Consider the following 24,250-nt stretch of genomic DNA (forward strand, 5'->3'; position numbering starts at 1 on the left):
CTGATTTGATATATCATATCACCCCCTTCCTATTTAAAATTCTAAAGTTGAATTCAAGATGGCTGACATCAAGATGGCCGCCGACCACGCGAGTGGCGTCAATGTGGTTCCCCTTGGCCTGATAACGATTGGTCATCACCTTTTCCATGTTGCGCGCTGCAGTGGCATTGTACCGGGAGTGTTAAGTGACTTTTTGAGCAACCCTGTAGTATCTTAAAATGCACTGTTTTTTTCTTAGTTGGCAGAAAAACTGAGAATATACACACACAGGCGTGTGTATTACTTTTTGTTTAATAGATGGCGACAAATACATGTCTACTTACCTGTTTTGTCTACGAAAAATGAAAAAAAGTGTTATTACGCTATTCTTCTTGCTTTGCATTAGAGTATAAAATACGATACGTAAATAATAAAATAGCTCGTACATGTAATTTCTACATAATGTAAAACGCTTGAATGTGTTTCTTCAATCCAAAATTTATTTTTTGATTGGAATGAAATCACTACCACGAGCATATTAAATTCCAAAACATTGTATTTTCTTCTGGTTTCCTTACTTCAAATCCCTTCCAATTCATTTCCCTTTGAGGAAGTACTTAAGGATTTGTAAATACGTAATATCATTGAAGAAGTCGACACCTGTAGACAGTTTTACAGGAATGCTTAAAACCCATTAAAAAAATTTAAAATTCTTTTCATTATTTTCTTAACGCCTGTATGGAAATTTCATTATAATTCAATACATACGTAGTGGTTTTTTTTCGGCAAACGTTAAATACATTTTTAGCAACCTAATAATTTTGTTAAATTCCGTTCATTATAGGGGATTGTTTTGATGACTTTAAATTAGTACCACATTTACAAGAACAGAATTAAATAAAATAGATTGTGGCGTATTCAGTTTTTCATATCAAAGGGCTAACTTTTTCCTACAGGGTGTATCAGAAGTTCCTTACCACCTCTTGTAAAATCCGCAGTGATATATTTTCATGGAATTTGACATGGGCGATATATGTAAAATAGCCCTAGGGAGGAAACGTTTTGGAGTATGTCACGCGGACGGCTGCCATCTTGGTTTCACCATTTTAATTTCAACCTTTTTATTAAAATTGATAGGTGGGTAATGTTATACACGACCATAGGCAAGAATTTCGTCAGGATGTCAAATCTGAAATCAGTTTTCATGTAACTTCATTTGGTGAAAAGTTATTGGCAACTGAAAGGGATGTTTACCTGTTTGTTGCAGGTGCTGAACCATGCCGTTATCAACTGAGGAACGCATCCAGATCGTCAAACTGTGGCGTTGGAAATGTGCCCGTGCAGTGGTTGCCGATTTCAACCTGCGTCATCCAGAATGCCACCCTGTGTCACATGTTGCAGTGCCACAGTTATTAACCAAATTGGAGGAGACGGACACGGTTTTGGACAGACCTTGTAGTGGAATACCGCAGAGAGTGACGGATGAAGCACAAGCTACGGCAGCGTTGGGCTTCTTCTCGACATCACCGCAGTGAAGCCGACGTCGTATAGCAATGCAATGTGATATGAGTTACAGTTCAGTATATGGTGTGCTACAGAGGCACAAGTGGCATCCGTATAAGATGCAAATGCAGGATCACCTCTCCGTGGACGATCCAGATCGCAGCCTTCAGTCTTGCGAATGGGCTATTGCATAATTACAGCTAAATCCAACCCTCGCTATGCAGATACTCCATTCCGATGAAGCAACTTCTACGTAAATGGGGAGGTGAATAGGCAAAACATTCGCTATTGGTCGCATGACAACCCGCATGGACAGATCCCTCCAAAATGACCGGTGCAGGCAAAATTATGGTGTGGGCAGGCATATGGGGAACACGGAAAATCGGTCATTTTTTCATTCAAGAAAATTCAAATGCGGAACGATACCTGTGGATGCTACAGGGACAGACACTGCCGGATCTGATGTCTGATGCCTGTTTTTTCAACAAAATGGTACGAATCCCCATTATGGGGTCCAAGTGCGTCAGTACCTGGATGAACAATTTTCTGGGGCATGGGTTGGTCGACGTGGGCCAGCTGAATGGTCTGCCCGATCACCAGACCAAACTCCAATGAACTTCTACCTTTTGGGACACGTTAAGGCTATGGTGTATGGTGTGAAAATTCGTCATCTTCGTCATCTGGAACAACGTATCATGGCTGCCTTTGAGCAAATTTCACCAGATACCTTGCTCGGTGTCCCCAGACATTGCGAGAAGCGACTGCACACGTGCATTGCCCAGCACGGACAACATATGGAGCACATTCTGTAACAGGTAAACGTCCATTTCAGTTGCCAATAACTTTTCACCAAATGCAGTTATATAAAATCATGATTTCAGATTTGACATCCTGACAAAATTCTAGCCTATGGTCATGTATCACATTACCCACCTATCATTTTAAATAAAAAAGTTGAATTCAAGATGGTGAAACCAAGATGGCAGCCGTTCCCGTGACATACTCCAAAATATGTTCCCCTATGGCTATTTTGAATCGGCCATATCAAATTCCATGAAAATACATCACTGCAGATTTTACAAGGGGTGGTAAGGGACTTCTGATACACCCGTATATTCACGTCTGCATTCAAATTGTATCTAAGGACTTTCAAATTTTATGATAGATCTTTACGAAAGAAGAGTTTTGAAAGCAATGCTATAATACTTATAAGTTTGAGCATATCTGGAAGAAGGATTGGTACTCGATATCTCTAATTAAATAAACCACTTGAAATAAGCAATCTTTTCAGAATAATTAATTTAATTAATTAATTAATTTGTAATACAAAATTATTAAATTGGTTTAAATTTATAAACAATGCATAAACATTTAAAGTATTTCGTAAATCATGAGTTTAAAGTGAATGATAATAAAGCATTGGAATTCAATTCCTTTTCTAATTAACTTCTTGTGACGTCGTCGTGGCCTTGTGCTAATGTATGTTAATTCAGCAGGTAGTAGATCATAATCACATACCTTCTATATAATGTTCGGACTGTATAGGATAATCAAGAATTCCTGTTAAGGTGATTCCATATTCCACTAAAAGTCGCACGTTTATTAAGTACATAAGTATATAACTTGACATCAGCCTCTTCCTGATCAGTTTGCTTATATATTAGCGTACCCATTTTTTCTCCATTTGCACCAAGGAATCTTCAAGAAGTGATTTCCATCAATTAAACTCTTATAGAAAAAAGTGGGAAAATTCACAATAAAATATAATATCAAAATATCAAAACTGTGACCGAAAGTTTACTTACTGCACTTAGGTAGCGGAACTAGAGGGAAAATGGAAAATTGAAATTTAATTTGAGAATATACACCGTGTATAAAAAAGTCGGACAACCATAATATTGAGTACCTATCTTTATCAAAACACACAGAAATATATTAAGTTTCTGTGTTCCGAAACTATACACATTGACATGCTTTTTCTTGACAGAATGTTTACAAATATTCAAGCTATTCGTCCTCAACAATCAACTTTCCACTTGCATTATATTTCCTAGATTTTCAGTCTTACAATGAATGCAGTGAACAGAATCATTCTTTCTCAGAGGGATGGTAGGGGTATATTCCATAGTCGAACCATAAATTTTCAAGATTCTTTTTGAATAATATACCTCTACTACCCCTCTTGGAAAAAAAATATGCTCATTTCTAGTCCATCATTTAACATTCTATATGCGCCCACGTGTATATGTGTGTGTATAAACAAGAATGGAAGACTATTAGAAATGAATCGCCGTAGGATGACGAGTTTAGTATAGTTATTTCATTTTCGTCGTTTCCTCAGTCATTTATATTAATAATTTGTCCTTTCTATAACACCTAGCATGGATGTTGTACCAATAATACCTGAAGTCTCTATCTATGTGAAAGTATAGGTAGATATTTGCACATGAAAATCCGTAAAAAGGTACTTGCTTTGTACGTACAAAATGATTCAACTTTTACTATCAAATAATAAATAAGTACAAATTTGAGCTAGTTAGTCTCTATGGAGACTAACTAATAAGAAACAAACAAGCAGTTCCTCATTTTGTATTATGTTTTGAGTACTCGGACTGTATCAAGAATCTTCTATTGTGAACTAAACTAGGCAAGATACATGAATAGGTGAATCGTGTGTGATTTCACTTCATTGTTCTCTGAACTCATCAAGTTTTAAGCTTCATAATTTGGAATATATCGCAGCAATAAAAATTGATTAATTGTTAACTATCTGTTACTCCCACTATGCAAGACAGACTATGTATGTAATTTATGCGACATAAATTATGTCACACGTATGTTCCTTAATCCTCATTTTCGAAAAATAGTAGATCTTTGTATTTGTTAATTTCCGAAATGTAGACAAGTCACTTTTGATCTATTGTTACTCAGATAATTTGTGTCAAGCAGAAAGCACACCAGAAACAATGTTAACAAAAGATTTAGTTACGATGCAGATTCTGCAATAAGCAATATTGTAATACATAATAGCTCAATCTATCTAGTTCCATGCATTTTTGACACCAGATGTAGTGCGGGTAAACATCCGAAGTGAGATTGGAACAAGGAAATTGTGTTCAACCAAATAGACGCTGTACGCAAGGAATACAGTGTTCGAGTTCAGATGATACGACAAATATCCGTCTGCGACATTACATGTTTATTTGATTGCTTAAACCGTATCACGTGACAATACACTACACTATACACCGTTCCATAACGTAGTGCAAACGGTGTCGACGACATATTAATGACTCCACCTTGATAACTCCTCATATTGTTATCGGATTGCAATGAAACTTCACACACATATAATATGATATGTTACGAAAATAAACAACATGAATTGCAGAGAAGAATAAAGAGCTGTAATTCAGTTCTTGCAAATAGAGGGTTGTTACAGGCCATTGTGAAAATTGTCAGTAATGCCCCAAACTCCTTGCAGTCTTGATTTAGCTCCATATGACTTCCATTTCTTTGCCCCTCTCAAAAACAACCTTCGCGAACAGCAGCATTTCCAGGACGTGGAAGACAGTAAATTCGTTGTGAATGCATGGGTCAAAAAAACAACATCCGAACAAGGGTGCCCACAGGATGGTATTGTGGTGCAGGTTGCGCTACCGAGATTTTTTTGGGGGGTGGATTTTTCCTCTTCAAATAATATAAAATTCAACATTTATAGCAAATATTTTTCCAAAATATAGTATGCAAAAACTTTGCACATTAAATGCACCATATTTAATCTATTAGATGAAAAAAAGTGTTTAAGGGTATTATCGAAGAGAGGGGGTGGGAGAAATATCCACCTCCAAAATATTAGGCCTTATTTTAGACATGGGTTCTTGGGGGATTCTGAATTAAACGTTGGGGGGGCAGTATCCAAATCTAGGTCTTAGATTATGGCGGATATTTAGGTTAGAGGGAGATTGATCATTAAATTGAGGGGGTTTCCAATTCTTGTGTACTACTATGGTCTTAGACTGTTGCGGAAATTCTTGTGTGGAGACTCAGAATTATTATTTTGGAGGAGGCAATATCCACTCTTCAATATCAACAGTAAGTCTAAAATTGGCATGGATTTTTTTTTTGGAAGGATTGCGTATTAAATTTAAATGGGGAGATAGGAAGCTCTTGATAAAGTGTTAAATTTTAGATTGTCAAGAAATCTCTGTAGTGGAGAGAGAGTTCGAACATTAAATACAGATCAGTGATATGATATCCACATGTTTTCGACCCGGAACGTGCCAAAAGAGAAGCTGGAAAAGACTAAATATCTCGGGATCCTAAAAAGTATTGACACCCCATTAAATTAATATTCTTGAAAGCCTGCAAACAAATGGATATAAAAGTTTTCTCGCTCACTTCGCTCGCAATGCTGTTTTGCGTGAATGCGTGTTTGGAGGATTACTGAAGTGAATGAGAAGTTTTATATTATAACTGCATTACAAGACATAAGCGATACTCTTGGTGTTAATTAATAACATGACTTCTTAAGATATAATGCTTTGGTTAGAATACTGCTTAATTTAAAGCAGGTGCATAATTTGGAACAAAAATATATCTAATCCGCATTTCTAATCTCATGTCACAGGAAAATTTTACTTTAACAAGTTACATTAGCACTGAAAATAAAATCCACTTAATTATTGTTATGAGTTACTCAAATATATTTACCCCAAGAAAACGTGGGCGAAGGGTGTATGAGTTCCTTGATAGAAAAACCGTATCATGTTATTGCCCTGAGCTTAAGAATTTCTAGCTAGGTTTCTGTGATGTCTCGCGAAACAGAATCGGTCATGCGGCTGGAGCATGTTATTTGGTTTGCCAAGGTTGAATTTTCTATCTTTTTCTTAAGTTGTGGAACAACTTGTCTTAAATACTCAAATCGTGAGTTTTATAAACCCACTCACAAACACTATTTATATGCATATTTACATAATTTAATATACTTCATTTAACCAATCAATGTGCTAACTACGTTTTTCGAAAATCGAACAATAAGAAGTCATGGACAGTTTAACATGGTATTTCATTCAAATAAACATAGTTTATTATGTATTCAAAAAATATTTTTTGTCCGGATTATGATGAACGATTTTAGGGGCGGTCTTGAGTGATGGACACCTCTATTTATGGAGGAAGGCAGATCAAATGTATTCAGTAAATCTGAGAGAAAAGTTATTTTCGGTAGACACGCTGTCGTAATTAACTACTCTGTGGGGATTACGATGTGGTTTCTGGGTACGAATGATATGATTTTTGGGGTTGGGGGAGACACATGATATGATTTGGAGAGGACGCATGACATGATTTTGGGGAGGGGCCTTGGAGGGGGGATGGGCACCCCTGCATCCGACATGTTTCCAAAGCGGATTTCGGCATTGGGTTGAACGTTGGCAGAAATGTATCGAAAGCAAACGACAGTATTTTGAATACCCTTAGTAGGTGCCCAACATGAGTATCTATTTTCACACAAACTTTCCAATTGTTCCTCCTTCAATTTTTACCTTTTACAGTAGAGGAGGCATTAATTTCGGGATGACCTTTGACATACGTGACACCAAATCAACAAATATACTGTACTGCACTTTGTAACCAACTAGACACTTGAGTGCAAACAGAGTCAAAACGTGCAGCGACCCAGACAGGCCTATTGTAACACAAGGACAAACAAAGGGGCTGTACAAATAAAGTTAATTGTTTTATAGATAGCATAGCGTAGTAATTAACAATCTAATGAAGATACAATAAATGATTTTACTTACCACATTGTTTTGTGCATTGCCTGTAGGTTTTAATGTCTGAAAGAAGAAAATAAATATTTTTTGATCCTTTCTGCCTGTGATACAGCAGGTGTGACGTCGAGTAGCCAAGTGGGAGACATACTTTCGATTCAGCCCGTTTGTCACCCTACACGTTCTTGTACACAGAAGATGTCCATAAACCCCTGTGGGACCATCATGAATTTGAGAAACAGGACCATTCCACTCGACGTATACTCGCCTCACTTAGTACTCCGACATTGTCTCTTTATACAGCATATTTTTCAGAAGATACAATTAAACCCACAAGTGTAACAACAAACGCTGTATAAAACACACCGCATTACTAGATTCCTTAAAAAGTGCTACGACATCAGGAGCCCTGAGTTCGAATCTCTGCCTGTGCATGGATGTTTGTGAGTATCCATTCATCAATTTAATTATGTCATCACTCATTCCCATCTTCGCAAATTAGCCCAAAGTGGCACAAAAAGCGAAGTAAAATAAAGCAAATCAATCAATAAATTCTAACTTCGTTGACGGTCATAGGCGTGCACACGGATGCACACCCTAATCATGGACTTCCGCATTTGTTTTTTTCCAATGAGGGCCAAGCAAGGTATTTTTGCATGGGGCATATTACCCCGATAATAGCGTTGCCCCTTCAAAAAACAGCATTTGAATTTGAAATTAAGGCATTAATACATACTTTTAGGTTGACATTCGCTTTCTAAGAGTGAAGTTTAGCGATTCTTGTCCCGTCCCCCCTTTCCAGACGTCCATGCCCCTGTATTATTATACTTTCACCTAGAAATTATGTCTTATCACCGTTAATAAACTATATTAAACATTTTAATAAATTGAAGTATTTTCAAGGCGATGAAAGTTCAAAGCAACTACGAGCGAAGGGAGTGCACGACCACAGGAGGCAGAGGGACATTGTCCACAAATCGTAGAAGGAAATAAATTCTAGGGGGTGCAAGGGGGCAAACATTGAAGTAATAGAAAACAAGACTAGCAGGACAAAAGGACACTCAAAGTGGTATTAGATTTCACGTGTTTCTTCAATTATTTCTTCCTGACGGTCAAGAGCACCTGAAGAGGGTACAGGGGGCAATTGCTCCCTCGATTTCAAATTTTATCTGGTCCTGGGCGCCGAACGATATAAATGAAAAGAAACTTCCATGGCATCCCATTAGTATTTTCTCGCCGTATTAAATCAATATCGTTTTCAGTTTGAAAAAAATTGGATCTAAAAATTTTCTGCTCGCAGTTTCATTGTTATCTATAATGCGTTACAAACTACCAGAGAGAGGAGTAGGAAAAGAAGCACGCACATTTCAGGGACATTTTTTTTGTTAGTTTGTTATGAGCGGATGAATGTATTATGTAATATATTTAAATAACGTGTATATATATATATATATATATATATATATATATATATACACACACACACACACACACACACACACACACAGGGGATGGACAAAAATATGGAAACACCCAACAAAGACACATTTCCGTGACTAATATGGTGTAGGAGAGCCTTTGTCTTGCAGAACTGCCTGCAGTCTTCTCGGAATGGACAAATAGAGATCCTGTATGGTTTTCAAGGGAATGTTGTACCATTCTTCCTGCAAAACATTGGCAAGTTCCGTTAACTATGATGGAGGTGGATATCGCGCATGCAGATTTCTCTCCAACACAGACCACAAAACTCAATAATATTGATATCTCGCGATTGTGGTGGCCATGGTAGATGTGACACTTCATCCTCGTGCTCAGAAAAGAAGTCCTGGACGATGTGAGTTGTGTAAACATGAGCTTTGTCGTCGTGGTAAATGACATCACCATTGGGGAACGAAGTTTGCACCATGCGATGGTCCTGGTCGCTCAAAATGGTCACATAGTCCTTGGCAGTGACGTGACCTTGCAGGGTAATGATGGGCCCTACAGAATACCACAATATGGCTGCCCATACCCTGATAGAACCCCCGCCATGTTTCTCTCTTGGCAGCAAACAATCGGAATCGTAAGCTTAAGCCGGCGTTCTCCATACATAAACTCGGCCACAAGTCGGAAAGGGTGTGAAGCAGGACTCATCTTCATATAACCAAATGCCATTCTTCCACTGCCCCATAGTCCAGGTTTGGCACCTCTGTCTCCTCTTAGTGGCATTTGGATCATTGATGAGTGGCTTAGGAATTGCAGCTCGTCCAGGAATACCCTGCTTGTGGAGCTCTCTTCGTACAGTTTTGATGCTGACAGGGGTTGTGAGCATGACATTCAGTTCAGCAGTCACTTTTGCAGCTGTAGTCTTCTTAATTTTCTCCACAATGCTACGCAATTTTCTGGAGTCTCTATCACTCAAAAAACATTTCCACGCTGGTGTTTATCGGATGTGGTTTTTCCAGTCGTCCTGAATGCGGTCATAATCTTGAATACCGTGCCTCTCGAGACACCAAACACATCGGCTGCTTTGGCTACGAAAGTACTCACCATACGGGCTTCGACAATTTGCCCACGTTCGAATTATGTTAGCTCTGACATGATCCACCGTCAACTGCACAGAACACTGTCTTCAAATGACACAGAAGGAGGTTTTTCTTTCCCCGACTGAACTTTCATCAAGGCTATAGCACCCCGTAATCAGGGGGTATCCAAGCTCCTATGTTGACTGTACGAGCTCTCATGTAGTTAACTTGTTAGACGCAATGGAGATGCAAATATAAGTGTACTCTTGATGCAAATTGACATCTTTCTGTCCGTAAACTTCATCAGACTTACATTGGAGAGCTGTTTTCCTCTCTTTTGCAATGTATGAAACTTGAAATAGCCCAGATATACCGGATGTGCTTCAAGTCCACTACCGGGAGACTCAAACCCACACTGGGTCATTTCAAAAAGTTGGTTTCATACATTACAAAACACAGGAAAGAAACATTAGCACCTACAAACCAGCGCAAATTAATGTCCAACGCGGAACTTCCAATTAAGCGCTCCATGGAAATCCCTCTACTGGGTCAATTCAGCATCGTTCTGCAAAAGTGAGGGAAAAACGGGTGAAGTTGCCAGATATACTCTGCCCCGTTAATCTCTGGAGTGAGCGAACGAAAGATGCTTGGAGGGAGAAGAGGGACTGTAGTTCCCAGGCTTTGCAGCAGCTTGTACTCCTTCCCTCTGTCCACCCGCCATCTGTTCCTTATGAGCGGAATTCTTCCGATACAGTACAGATTTAGGCAGATTTCCTTCAACAATTTGCATACATTTGCAACACCGTTTCCATAGCAACAGAAAAATGTGTACTTCATGTGTCAGCTATTTCGATGACCCACTTTGTTATAGCATTTGAGAGCCAGGTGGGAGCCTGCTATTAGATTGACAGGTTTGATGACATAAAATAAGTTTATGCATTTCCTTACTCAATGATTACGGCAGATTCATCACAAAATATCATATTTGAAACATTGAACAAATATAAAACACTACCGGATGATAATTGAATAAAGATTAGTTCATATAATGATATCGCTGGTACGTAGCATATTTTTTGGACCTCTCCTACTGTAAGAATTACCCACAATATCTCATCAACTCCGTCCTCTCACTTAATCTTAAGATGATGTAAATTTTTATATCATGTAAACTTTTAACATTTAAATCTATTAATAGTTTACTCCGATCTCGTACAGCATTCATCATGAAGAAATATTGATAAACATTTCAGGGTCGTGACCTGGATATAAAATGTCAAGACGTTTCTTCAGCGACTCTATTATTGTATGAAATTGTTCTTGTTTACTTCAAGAAAGATTATATTAGAAACAAAATGCTACAAACGGTGATTATTATTTTCTGAAGACACCTCTATTGACATTGATTCTTGGGTCTATTTCTGGTGAATTACCAGTGTCTTCCCCGTTAATTCAATTCCGCATCACACTAATTTAAATTATAAAATTAGTCTATGGAGGAAACTGATCAATAGTAACTAATACATCTTAAAAGAACGCTTGACTCTTGAAAAGGCGTTACAACTTACCACGGATTAGGTCCTCCTGGTCAACTAAACAAAATGAGGAAATAATGTTTTAGTCACTCTTTGCAATATTTATGTTTATGTTTGCTCTAACATGAATTCCTGATCCTTATCTAATTTACGCTAGAAGTCTCTGGTTCCAATGCTGGATCTTCTTTGTGAATGTCGCTTCCTTAATTTCATCACATCACTCATTTCCATCTTCACGATTAGCCAAAAATAGCAGAGAAGCGAAGAAAAATTAACCAAGTGAAAATACATGTACATATATGTGTATGTAGACATCACCCCCCCCCCCCACACACACACACAGATATATACGTATTATAGAAGATATGATATGATATGGTCTTTTTCGAAATAGTAATCCCCATCGAGTTGTATACACTAGGCCCAACGTGTCTGACAGTCCTGGAAGACGTGCTGGAACCCGTCTTTTAACATCGTCTTCAGAACCGCCTCCGCCTTCAGAACGGCCTTTGATGAGTCGAAACGCTTACCCTGAGCTCCGATTTCAGACGAGGGAACAACAACAACAAAATAAAACACACGGAACAAGATCCGGGATGTATGGAGGGTGCGGGAAACATTCAATGTTTTGTCGAGCCAGATATTGGGCAACAACGTTGGAAACGTGAGGGCGTGCATTATCCTGGTGTAGGTGGCAACCAGATTGATGCAGCTCAGGGAGTTTTCGACGAATGTGTTCAACCAGGGTCTTCAAAACTGTCACGTAATACTGCCCAGTAACCGTGGTATCCGGGGGCACTTCATGTTGATAGACCATTCCACAGTAATCGCAGAAGGAAATCACTATTACCTTTTTCGCCGACGGAACAGCTTTGGCTTTCTTTGGCGTCGACGAACTGGGTGATTTCCACACTGTGCTCGCCTGTTTGCTTTCGGGATCGTAGTGGTGAAGCCAATTCTCGTCACCAGTTATGATGTTATTCAGCTAAGCCTCGCCACGTTCCCCTACCAGACGCTGAAGCTTCCGACACACCTCCACTCTCACCTGCTCCTGTTCAGGCGTTAGAAATCTCGGCACCCATCTTGCACATATGCGTCTCCTGTGCAAGCGATCGTGCAGAATGGTGAACGCACTACCATGGGAAATGTGTAACACATCTGCCAGTTCGTCAATAGGCGTGTTTCACCTACGTCACAAACTGTTGCATTGTGGGATCGAGCAGACATGATCGAGGCCGGTTCTTGTAAGCAAGTTTAGATGTTACACTTGGATACGATGGTTAATTGTGCAGTATTCGGTTGTTTAACAGAAACTCACGGTTATCCTACAATTTTAAGAGAAAGAACAGAAGGTGCGCTTCACGTCACGGAACTCGATATTTGTGGATCAGAAGATTGTCGAGAATAAATTGTACCAACATTACAGATTGCGGAGTGAACGTTTCCTCTCAGCGAAGTTTATATATTACCTTTCTCTGTGACTTTTAGTACAAATGGATCGAGTTGGTGTGTTTAATCATACTTACAAGTATGTTTGGTAGAAAGGTGCTGATACTTCCGATAAATTCAATGTTACAACCTTGATGACAATGAAGTTCGACCAGAAAGGAATACGTGATTAAATGCACAGAGGCATAGGCGGTGGAATGGGTGACCCGCAGAAGTGACGCATGTGTGTAAGAGGAGGCGTGTGAGCAGGCAAGAATCGTGATCCCAGCATGTTGCACCCAAGGTCACGTAAAGAACGAAAACGGGGAACAATACGCGTGACATTGAACTTCGACCAGGCATCAGACCCATACGGGAAATTCCAGATAGTGGCGCATTCGACGGAAGCATGACGTCACGGACACGATAAGGGAGTCCGCCGTATATAAGCGCGTGCTGTGCACCGAGGAACCGCAGTGCATCGTCACCATGGCCAGGGGCAAACCTATCGACACCACTGTGAGGAGAAGAGTGGTGGAGTTGCAACGGGATGGACTCAGTGAACGGGAAATAGGGCGCCAACTGAACTTACCCAAGTCAACCGCCCACTGCATCATCAAAACACCACCAAAATACGGGTACTACAGAGCCAGGTAAGGCCCCCGGTCGAAAACGCCTGCTGAGCGTGCGTGACCTACGGATATTTAGGCGCTATATCCAGACCAACAATCATGTTTCTGTGGCCGAATTACGACTGTGGACTCGAGAACGCTTTCATATTGAAGTGTCAACTAGAACCATTCGCCGTTACCTACAGCGATGCGGTTACCGAGTGTACAAGGCGAAACGTAAACCCTTCCTTTCCATGTTGAACAAAGGCAATCGACTACGGTGGGCACGAATGTACCGGGGATGGACATTTCGGCAGTGGAACAGGGTTTTGTGGACGGACGAATCCATTTTCAATGTTTTGTACCGGAAAATACGGAAAACAGTCATTTGTCGGAAGGAGGAACAGAATGAAGCAAAATGTTATGCACGTCGGGTACAGAAACCTGCGTCAGTGATGGTAAGGGGATGCATGACGGCATCTGGGGTTGGCCCACCACACGTCTGTGAGGGCATTGTGAATGCACACGCCTATACACGCATACTGGAGCGGCATCTTCCCACAGTGGGAAGGCACCTGTTCCACAGGCGGCGTCTCATCTTTCAACACGACAATGCCAGGCCTCATACAGCGCGGCTGACAAGAGAATGATTGACTCGCCATCACGTACGAACTCTGCCATGGCCACCATCGAGTCCGGACCTCTCGCCCATTGAGAATGTGTGGCGTGTTCTTAATTGACGTGTGCAACAGAGGGGACCCACGACAGTGGCTGCTCTTATCGCCTGCCTGCAGGAGGAATGGCACCACATCGATGTGGAATACCTTGAACGACTCGTCCGCAGCATGCCCCGACGCATTGCCACAGTTATTCGCCGACGGGGCGGCGTCACACCATGGTAAACAGGATCCCCTCTAACAGTGGTCGAACTTCAATGTCACGTGTAGATGGACGAAAATGTTTTAGTTTGTGTGGACACCATACATTTCTGCGTTGCAGCGGAAATTTGTTTTCCTTTGTTCCATGTAGCCTGCTGAATAAAATATGTTCAGCATATGCACGTGTCCTCCTTCTTTCACAACGCACTCCTATATTTGTGACTGGTCGAACTTCATTGTCACTAAGGTTGTAAATTCATATTGATAATTTTTAGTTTGTACTTGATTATTTGTATTCCGTTATATAACACAAACTGTTATTAATTTTTAGCCTATCCATGAGAAAAGGTGCCGGTGCTGTCAGAAAAAAAAGTACTGTTTGATTAAACATATTAATGATACATCAAAGTATCCCAAATTGATGGATTGGTTTCGTTTATTTTACTTCGCTTTTCATCTAGTTTTGGCTAATCGTAAAGACAAGGCTGAGTTATGATATGATGAAATTGATTAAGGGACACTCACAAAGAACACTCATGACCAGACCGGAATTCGAACCGGGAACCCTTGGCATCGCAGCGCGCTGTGTTAACCACTCCGCCACGGTGGCCAGCATATACAAAATTGTTAAAGCAAGGAGAGAAATTGCTATTCTTGAGCAACTCAACATTTTAAGTTACAGCGTTTGAACAAACCTTCAAGGGAAACAGAGACGATAATGGCACAGCCTTGAAAATATTAGTAAATCTTGACTGGATGTAAATATTGCAAGCAGAACCCGAACCACTAAAAAATACGAAAACGAATTGAATCCAGATAGCTGGGTCAAGTAATTAAACACACGTGAACTAGAGTTGGGCAAAGGTTTAGGCCACTTTTCATTTCGTCGTCCAGTTAATATGGCTCTACACCTCAAAACTTCGCCTTTTATCCATATATCTTTGTGTCGACTACGAAAAGAGCTCGAACACGAAAAATTACCGCCATTTCCAGATGACACAACATTGTCATTAATTGTATGCAATGTTACCGAAATTTTACACAGTATGTGACGTTGCGATATTTTGTAATATTCGCAACTTCACATTATTCAAAGAAACTTGCGTTTCAGACAATAAACGAAGTTCTCATTTCCGCCGTCAGATGGAGGTTACCATTTGACAGACTTCTAGAGTCATTGGATGTATGACTTGACGTCATATACGAGTACTCTCGAACGCCATTTTGTGGGTGAGAATGCTTGGTTGGCGCATGAAATAGCATTGGTTCTTATGGAACGCAGAGCATCACGAAACTTTAATTTTTTTAATAATCTTGATTGTAGTGGCCAAATTTCGGGTATTACTTCAAAGATGAAGAAACAAACTTAATATCTGTGCTACGTGTTCATACGAACCTTCCGAGATAACTCTGTGACTTTATTCTTGAAATTCAGAAGCCTTATCTACAAGTACGAATTGAACAGCATTTTAATTGAGCCTTTTGCACTAGGAACTTAGAAATATGATTAAATAAAATTGAATTAAATTGGAAAACGTATAAATTGCGTAAAAATACAAAAATGCGTAATTACGAGTGTGAATCTAAGTCAGCATATTGCGTGACATTTGTGCGTACGTGCTACGTTGATACCAAAAATGGAAATCGTGAAAGGTACGTGAATGTTTCCCTCGCATTCTTTAACTAACCATTTTTGATCGATGACCCAAAGTACCTGCCCGACCCTGTGGCCGAGTGGTTAGCACATCGCGCTGCGACGCCAAGGTCCCGGGTTCGAATCCTGGTCGCGCTTGGTTGTTTGTGAATGTCCATTCATCAATTTCATCATTTCATCACTCATCCCCATCTTCGCAAATTAGCCAAGAGGCACAAAACGCGAAGTAAAATAAACTAAATCAATCAATCAATCAACCAAAGTACCTATTAAAGTAGCATCAATTTAATCTTAATGTAAATGTATTTGAGATACACATCGATGAAGTAAAAATACGAACAATACAATATATATATATATATATATATATATATATATGTGTGTGTGTGTGTGTGTGTGTGTGTGTGTGTATGTATATATACAAAATATAATTAAATTGCACATGTTTATCGTAGAATCATGTATTGGACGTAAACCTCAATCTAGTTATATTAGGTGGCACTTACGTGCGTGAATTAAGTTGTAAATTGGAAGTATAGACATATATATATATATATATATATATTCTCTCTGCGCGAGGTATTTATTGTTTCAGAATTTGAAAATTAAATTGTACTTGAGCACATTTGCCTTGTTAGCATTAAGAATGAAGATGAATATCGAATGAGACGTGTCAGCGAGCTACAATGCTTGGAAAGATTTGTGTAATGTTTAAACGACTTCATGTGTTCAAAAATGGAAAAATTAATAAAAAGGTCACGTTGTTTGTTGAACATATGAATTTGATATGAAGACAATCTCTTTCCCGTAACTGAAAGTTTATGTAAATATAATAGTAAGGTTTTTCTTGCTTGAAAACTAACCTATAACATATAGAATTGCAAGAATAGGGAAACGCATGCTGTTTACTAACTGAGTTATAGTTTTTGTAGGATAGACATTACTGCCTTATGATTGATTCTTTGTGCAATGAAATGGTGACTTTGGACATGTTTATGGAATACTAAACTCAATTGGTTGTACGTAATTGACAGTGGATAAAAAGGGGAAACATAAGGTGGACGTTTGTCAACCTTATTTTTTCAATGGATGCTATTTGCGTAATCCATCAGGACCCTATTCAAGTAAAGGGCTTACAGCGTCCTCGCTTACTTGCTTGTCTAACGGTTCTGCCAGACATTTGAGTACTAAGGGCGTTGTAACATGCGTGATTGCACGTTTGGTTGGGTTTCTTCATATTATTGACTTATTTGACCCCGACAGCGCGTCTTCCATTATAATTTCGTCTGTGGGTTCAATAATAAACCTAAACCAAGCTTTACAAGTACTAACAACATACGTACAGTTGGTGCAGGTGTAACGAACGCTACGTGCAAAGATAATGGATCCCATTCTCCTACGTGGTGGGTATTTCCTTGCAGACGACAAACAACTCGGCCGCAAACATGGCGGCGGTGCGAATTCTGACGTCACATGAAACCCACCTATTGTTATTCGGCGATCTTTGCGAACTACAACTGTGTTAACCATGTGGTGGCGGGAACGCCCGGACCGCCATGCTTTGTGGTCGAAACACGGCCCTCCTTAAAATGTTTGAACTATCGAAATGCGCTTGATTGTGGAAGGACATTCTCGCTGTATGCCTGCTTCATCATTTCGTATGCTTCCGTGGTGGATTTCTAAGAAGGACGCAAAATTTCAAAGCCGCGTACTGCTCCTCACGAGCCGAGTCAGGGCCAGGGACTGCAGTTGAAACCTACTTTCAGTTTCAGTTTCAGTTCGGCTCGGAATGAAACATTGAGGTTCACTTTCAGTTCTCGAACTGAAACTGGAATGAAACCGGAGTATATATGTCCGAACCAGAACTGGAATGATCTTATATTTTACATCCAGTTCGGCACGGAATGAAACCATTCGGTTCATTTTCAGTTCTCGAACTGAAACTGGAATGGAACCGAAATATATATTTCCGAACCGTAACTGGAATGATCTGAGGTTATAGTTTCAGTTCGGCCCGGAATAAAACCTTTCGGTTCACTTTCAGTTCTTGAACTGAAACTGGAATGAAACCAGATTATATCTATCCGAACCGTAACTGAAATGATCTGGGGTTTTAGTTTTTGTTCGGCCCAGAATGAAACCTTTCGGTTCACTTTCAGTTAACTGAAACTGGAATGAAACCGTAGTATATATGTCCGAACCACAACTGGAATGATCTGGTGTTTTAGTTTCAGTTCGGCCCGGAATGAAACCTTTCGGTTCACTTTCAGTTCTCGAACTGAAACTGGAATGAAACCGGAGCATATCTATCCGAACCGTAACTAGAATGATCTGAGGTTGGACTTCTAGTTCGGCCCGGAATGAAACCCTTCTGTTCATTTTTAGTTCTCGAACTAAAATTGGAACGAAACCGGAGTATATCTACCCGAACTGTAAATAGATGGTCTGAACTTTAACTTCCAGTTTGGCCCGGAATGAAAGTTTTCAGTTTTCAACGTACTTGTTCACACATAAACACATGTGCAGATGTAACACACAAGTTCTTATGGGTTGGCAACCATGGCAGGTTCCAGCTTTGTTGTTATTTGTTTTTTTTACAATAGAGGATAAGGAAACTCTTGTTCTTTTTTAATTTCTGAAACTAGCGTATGACATCACAGTACAGTAACCAAATTGTAGTTAAACAAATACATTTATGAAAGTAACGTATGTCATCACAGTACAGCAAACAAATTGTAGTTAAAAAAACAGATACAATTCTATATCAGCTGTGGCTAGCTTCATAAGTGTGTCCATTTTCGCGCAAAACTACATCAATAAGATTAATACACATTAGATTTTCCTATGGCAGCAAATTTTCCAATTCATGGAAAATGGCATTTACTCTTTTGTATTACTCTTTTGTATGTAATTACATTTTTTTTTTTTTTTGGTTTTCTGAATTCCTGAAAATAGAAAATTAAAATAAAATAGTGTATGAACTGTTAATTTATGAAAAACGCAATAAGCATCTATCCATGATGGATATTTTCACACCTACAAATAACCATGGATTAAAGAAAAATCACTTAAAAATATGCTTCACAAACTTTGGTTGATTGTAAATGATACATGTCATAATTTTGTAGTACGAGTTCCTCCTCCTCGTATGTAACCTCGTATTTGCACTTTAACAGCTATTATTTAAATTTTGAATAAAAAAGGAAATTAGGTCATACATAAATCTTACAATGTTAATCTTTTAAATGTCTTTCCAAACGAGAATTATGAAAAACGACAGCAAACATGTGAGCATTAAAAACAATGACTATTGACCTTCATCCTCGACGAACTCGTAAACACTACTGGAGCTAATAGAGGAACTGAAAGAATTTTCATCTTGGTTTAAGGCTGGCAAGTGCTGATCAGAACGCTTTTGGAATAAAGCATTCGTCCGCAAGACCATGAGATCATCAAGTGTTGGAGAGGAAAGGTTGTACCTCAAATCTGACATTACAAACTTCACACTTGAGAACAACCGCTCCACGCTTACCTGGGTGGCTGGTGCAGCCAAAACCACCGGTGTCGGGAAACATGCGTCCGGGAAAAGTGCGCTCTCGCAATAAAAGTGGGAAAAAATGCGCCCTCTCAAGAGTAACCACAATGAAAAGTGGGGAAAATGCGCATTGCACTTGCCTTCCCCAGTTACCCATTGAAAGAAAATGTATTGTGGTTTAAGCCGACAGTGTGTCGATCAAACTTCTTTCGTGACCGCAGAACCAATGACCACCACTCTTGGACAATGCCGATATGAGAATTGTTTCTTGAATTGCGCTGCAGCTGTGGTGAAAAACACGATTCCAATGTGGATTTGATTAATATCTTGTATGAACAGGGTTATTTATAATACCTGGATTTAAACAGTTTGATGGCATGGCAGTCGGGTAGGAGGCCACGTGATTGGTTGGGAACGGGAATGCAATGCGATGTAAGGCACTGTTGGAAAATGCATACTTCCTGTTCCCTTCCTACAGGTGGTGACGCAATAGAAACTGGACCGGACGGACGTAGTGACTAGTGAGTCACCTACTGACTATTTGAATCAACAATGTTATTTTTTTATGTTGTAACAATATTACATTTATTTTGTTATAATTGAAATCTGGGCTATAAGATATGAAAAATGACACCAAACACGACCAAGATATACGAATTACAAACATATTGCCACTCCGAAGTAATAACTACGTATCCATATTATTATGTAGCGTATTGGAAGCAATGAGTTCGTGTTTGGTGTCATTTTTCACACTTATTTCATACAATGTTTAGGTTTATAAAATATTGAGAATTCAGGGGGTACACAGAAATATTCAATTATGTCAAGGGGGACTCTCAGGCAAAAAAATTGAGAAACACTGCCTTAATGGCATTTCGGATCTTATCTATTTCCAAATATTCGGACCTGGCAGCCCCCAAAATACCAAATTGTTCACTACGAAGTTTTATTCCGAAACAAAACAAACTGAAAGTACACGGAGAGTTATGGTGCACCAGATTGTAGCGAAACATTTCAGTTCAGGTGCGAACCAAAAGTGTTCACAATGAGGTTTCATTCCGGAACTGAACTGAAACTGAAAGTACACGGAGGGTTATGGTGCACCAGAATGTAGCGAAACATTTCAGTTCAGGTTCGAGTGCGAACTATAAGTCGAACTGGAGCATGTTTCAGTTCGAGTTCAAATTCGGTTCGCAGTCCCTGGTCAGGGCCAGCTTTATTGGAAGCGGAGCCTTCAATTTGGCAACTCTCTAAACCGTGACCTCAGCCGGCCGATGTTACTCCGAAGAAACAATGCAGAATGAACTTACAGACGTAAAAAAAGAAATCATTTTATGTAGGCTATTCATCCCGTAATCACTTCATTCGCTCAAATTGTATTCGCTAGTGTATTCATAAGTGAAACAGTATGTTATTAAGTTATTAGAAACTTACATTACATTTTTTTGGTGCAGCATAAAAGTATTTCGCGGAGCATTCCGTACGTTTCACATGTGGCGAATCATTAAATATAATAAATATTGACGTCATTCAATATCAATCAATATTAATCAATATTGACGTCATTAATATTCTTCATTATCATGCAAAATAAATTAGCGACATCGAAGAGGTATAACCATGACATAGAGGCTTAAAACATCTTTTGCAAAAAGCAAATTCCACGGCTGAGAAAAGTTTTGCACATGAGGCATCACACGCTAAGCTTTTCCTTGTATTAAGTACAAGGGTTAAACTACAACACTGAAACAAGAATTCGGGAAAAGATACAAACTCACACAAACCTCTAAGAGCATACAACTGCCGAACCTAACAAAAACTGTAAAGGTAAAAAAGGTAAAGTCTTCCCCTGTGCATAGCACCACGCCATGAAGGCGTATAGGGGGGGTGGGGGTAACGCCCCACAATTTCTTGATCCGGTCGTGAGTGGGGGTGATGTGATCAGCATCACGCCCCTGACCGCCTTTACTCCCCAGGGTTTCCCCCAGGTACCCATGTTATTCGACGCTGGGTGGGCGCCGGGGCCGCTTCCACTGTTAGAAAAGTTCCCGGATTTGAACCGGCCGGGGATCGAACCCGGGACCTTGAGCATGGTAGTCAGACGCGTTACCGACTGAGCCACCGCGGCCACCATGTAGAACACAAAATCACAAATTCCTTCATTGTAACATATCTCTCTCTGCAACAGAAAAACAACGGAAATGTAAAATTCTAATATCTTCTTCTTCTTCTAATTTCCAAACCATGCAAAATTATCCAATTTCTCGCAGGGAGTATATAGTCACCAGCACTCGGCATTATTTTAGCCTTGTACATACATGGGCTATTTGCAAACAAAACAAATATTTTTACATATGCACATCGTAATTAAAATGTACTGTCTGTTGAACAAAATCTTGGCAATTATGTCATAGACTACTAAAATGAAGACGTTGTACAGAAATATGTATCTGAATGTAACACTCGTTCATGCTGGTTTATCACATCCACAACTACTTTGTACTTCTTACTTTTAGAACTTTAAGGCCAGTGTGTTAGATCTTCCAGCATTTAAATATTTAGTTGCTAAAGAGATTCGAATGTCATTCCGAAATGCTAGCAAATAAAATGAGGGCAAACTACACATTATTGTAAAGTTCCATATTGCGTATGAAATGCAAAGTTGGGCTTGTATTTTCTGCTTATTTCCAGTTATTTAGCAGCAAATCTATATTTATATTGTTAATGTGTTTTCCACTTGGAAAAATAAAAACATTTTACACAAATTCCCTTATTTCTTAAGATTCAACTTCAATTTTGCTATTCGCAATCATGCTATGTAGCTTTATGTTTCGGCCGGCGAGACAGCGTTGCCAAATTTAAGGATTCCGGCCTTTAATAAAGCTGGCCGTGGCCGACTCCATTTTCCGTATGCGACTTCTGACCATTGGTATTTTGTTTACGCAGTGTTGCCAGACATATGCGCTTGCAATTGTATCTGCCGATTCCACGAGACACGTTCTTCTCGCGCAAATTTGTTTCACCGCTGCATATTCACTGTGTGATATAAACGAAAAATCATTCTCACTCTTTTTTGACTAGCCCTTGTACTTTTCGTAAACATTTAGCAATTATAATCAAAATTATAAAATGTTAAGTAGAGATGGTTAAGTGGAAGAAAAGGCTTGTGCCTTTATTTGGCCATCCAAAACAAAAAAATATATAAATATGCTCTATTACATTAGGACATTTGATGGCGACTGGGAGAAGAACAGGAGAAGACATCATTAAAATTCAGTTTTCTATTTGCACTGTAGGGAAAGGCCAAATATTTCCAGTATTGCAAACGTTACTTGAATGCCCTAATATATAGTCTTTCTCTAGTTAATAAGAATCGAAAGGTTTGTATAATTACTAATTAAATGAGAGTCGAGATGTCACTGCGAGTATTTTATTTCTAGATTAAGATAATTTTCCATGTAAACGTAAAGGTTTATTAATGACTCCAGGATAGGAGAGTGACACCAATATTGTAAAATACAGCGTGTCCAGCGTTAGACTCCAATATTTTGAGCCGGCCCCCGTGGCAGAGTGGTTAGCACATGGCGCTACAACGGCAGAGGTCCCGGGTTCGAATCCTGGCCTGGGCATGGATGTTTGTGACTGTCCATTCATCAATTTCATCCTCATCTTCGCAAATTAGCCAAAAGTGGCACAAAAAGCCAAGTAAAATAAAGCAATTCAATCAATCAATCAATCCAATATTTTGAATGTTTATTTCTTTTGCATTTCAGGTCATACTGTTGTGATTCCAATAGAAGCAGAAGCAGAAAATCAAAAGTTCGCTCTGGAACCAAGTGGCGCTAAAACAAAAAAAAATGTTCCTAAAATTGCGATTCCAAACGAGCGTGCGTAATGTCTTCAGGTGAGGCCACCTTTCACATTTCAATGAAAATGATTCGGCACAATGTTGGAATTTGGGGTTTGAAAAATACCAATGCATTCATAGATCACGTGCGTGACATTTCAAATATCAATGTTTGGTGTGGTCTTCACATGGCGTGAATTTGAGTACAGGTTAGAGATTCTTCGTGCAAGCAAGAGCACTAATGTGCAAGTGCACTGAACGGAATTCTGTGAGTTTTGTGTGTCACGCTGAAAACTTTGTGAGTTATATTATCATTTTAATAGTATACAATGTTGGTATACAAATTTTTGTTTCCACTATATTTGTTTAAAATGTTGGAGCCTCATGGTGGACACCCTGTATATAATCCAATATATTTATGCATAAAATAAAAACTTTCAGGTATTTAATTATCATTATTTATTTGTTCAGAAGAGGGCATATTTTCCAATCATGCTGAACATAATATGCTGTAAATACTCATAGAATAATAGCTGCACTTGTAGAATGCAGTTCGCATATTTTGTTCACCACTGCCATTCTGGAATTTTGCAAATTTTAAATGCATCGTGGCAAGATACTATATATATGTTAGCTTTAACAATGTATAAATATAAATGCAGATATCAGCAGACAGTAGCTTACAATTGGTTAATTGCAGATACGTTAAACGCATACAGGTTACACAATAAAACCATAATTTATATTTAAAATAATTGTTTCCAGAAGAGTAATTTTTTGCACTTACTTTCAGCAATTCCTAGAATAAATTTACATCCAATATCTTACTCAATCCATTTTACACATTTCAATTAATTCATATTTTTATTGTGAGAGACTGCATTAGTCCTTGAACTCTTGCTATATGTTTTTGTGGAAACATCTTATAATGAAGTGTAATAATTTATTAAATTTTTGAAACAACTGTTCCAGATGTTGCCTCTAGACAGTAACACATGA

The 24,250-nt window shown here is 39.1% G+C and overlaps 1 long non-coding RNA gene across 1 annotated transcript; it reads right to left on the reverse strand.

The window, feature by feature from the left end:
• Window positions 1–3,226: 3,226 nt before the first annotated feature.
• LOC145981298 (uncharacterized) lies at window positions 3,227–24,051 on the reverse strand. Its single transcript, XR_014440951.1, has 4 exons — window positions 24,039–24,051; window positions 11,329–11,352; window positions 7,287–7,322; window positions 3,227–3,305 (listed from the first exon to the last, which is right to left on the reverse strand). It is a non-coding gene; the product is annotated as an uncharacterized LOC145981298 (long non-coding RNA).
• Window positions 24,052–24,250: the final 199 nt, after the last annotated feature.

Source organism: Lepisma saccharinum, chromosome 29, assembly GCF_977018435.1.
Source record: "Lepisma saccharinum chromosome 29, izLepSacc3.1, whole genome shotgun sequence".
Lineage (NCBI taxonomy): Eukaryota > Metazoa > Arthropoda > Insecta > Zygentoma > Lepismatidae > Lepisma > Lepisma saccharinum.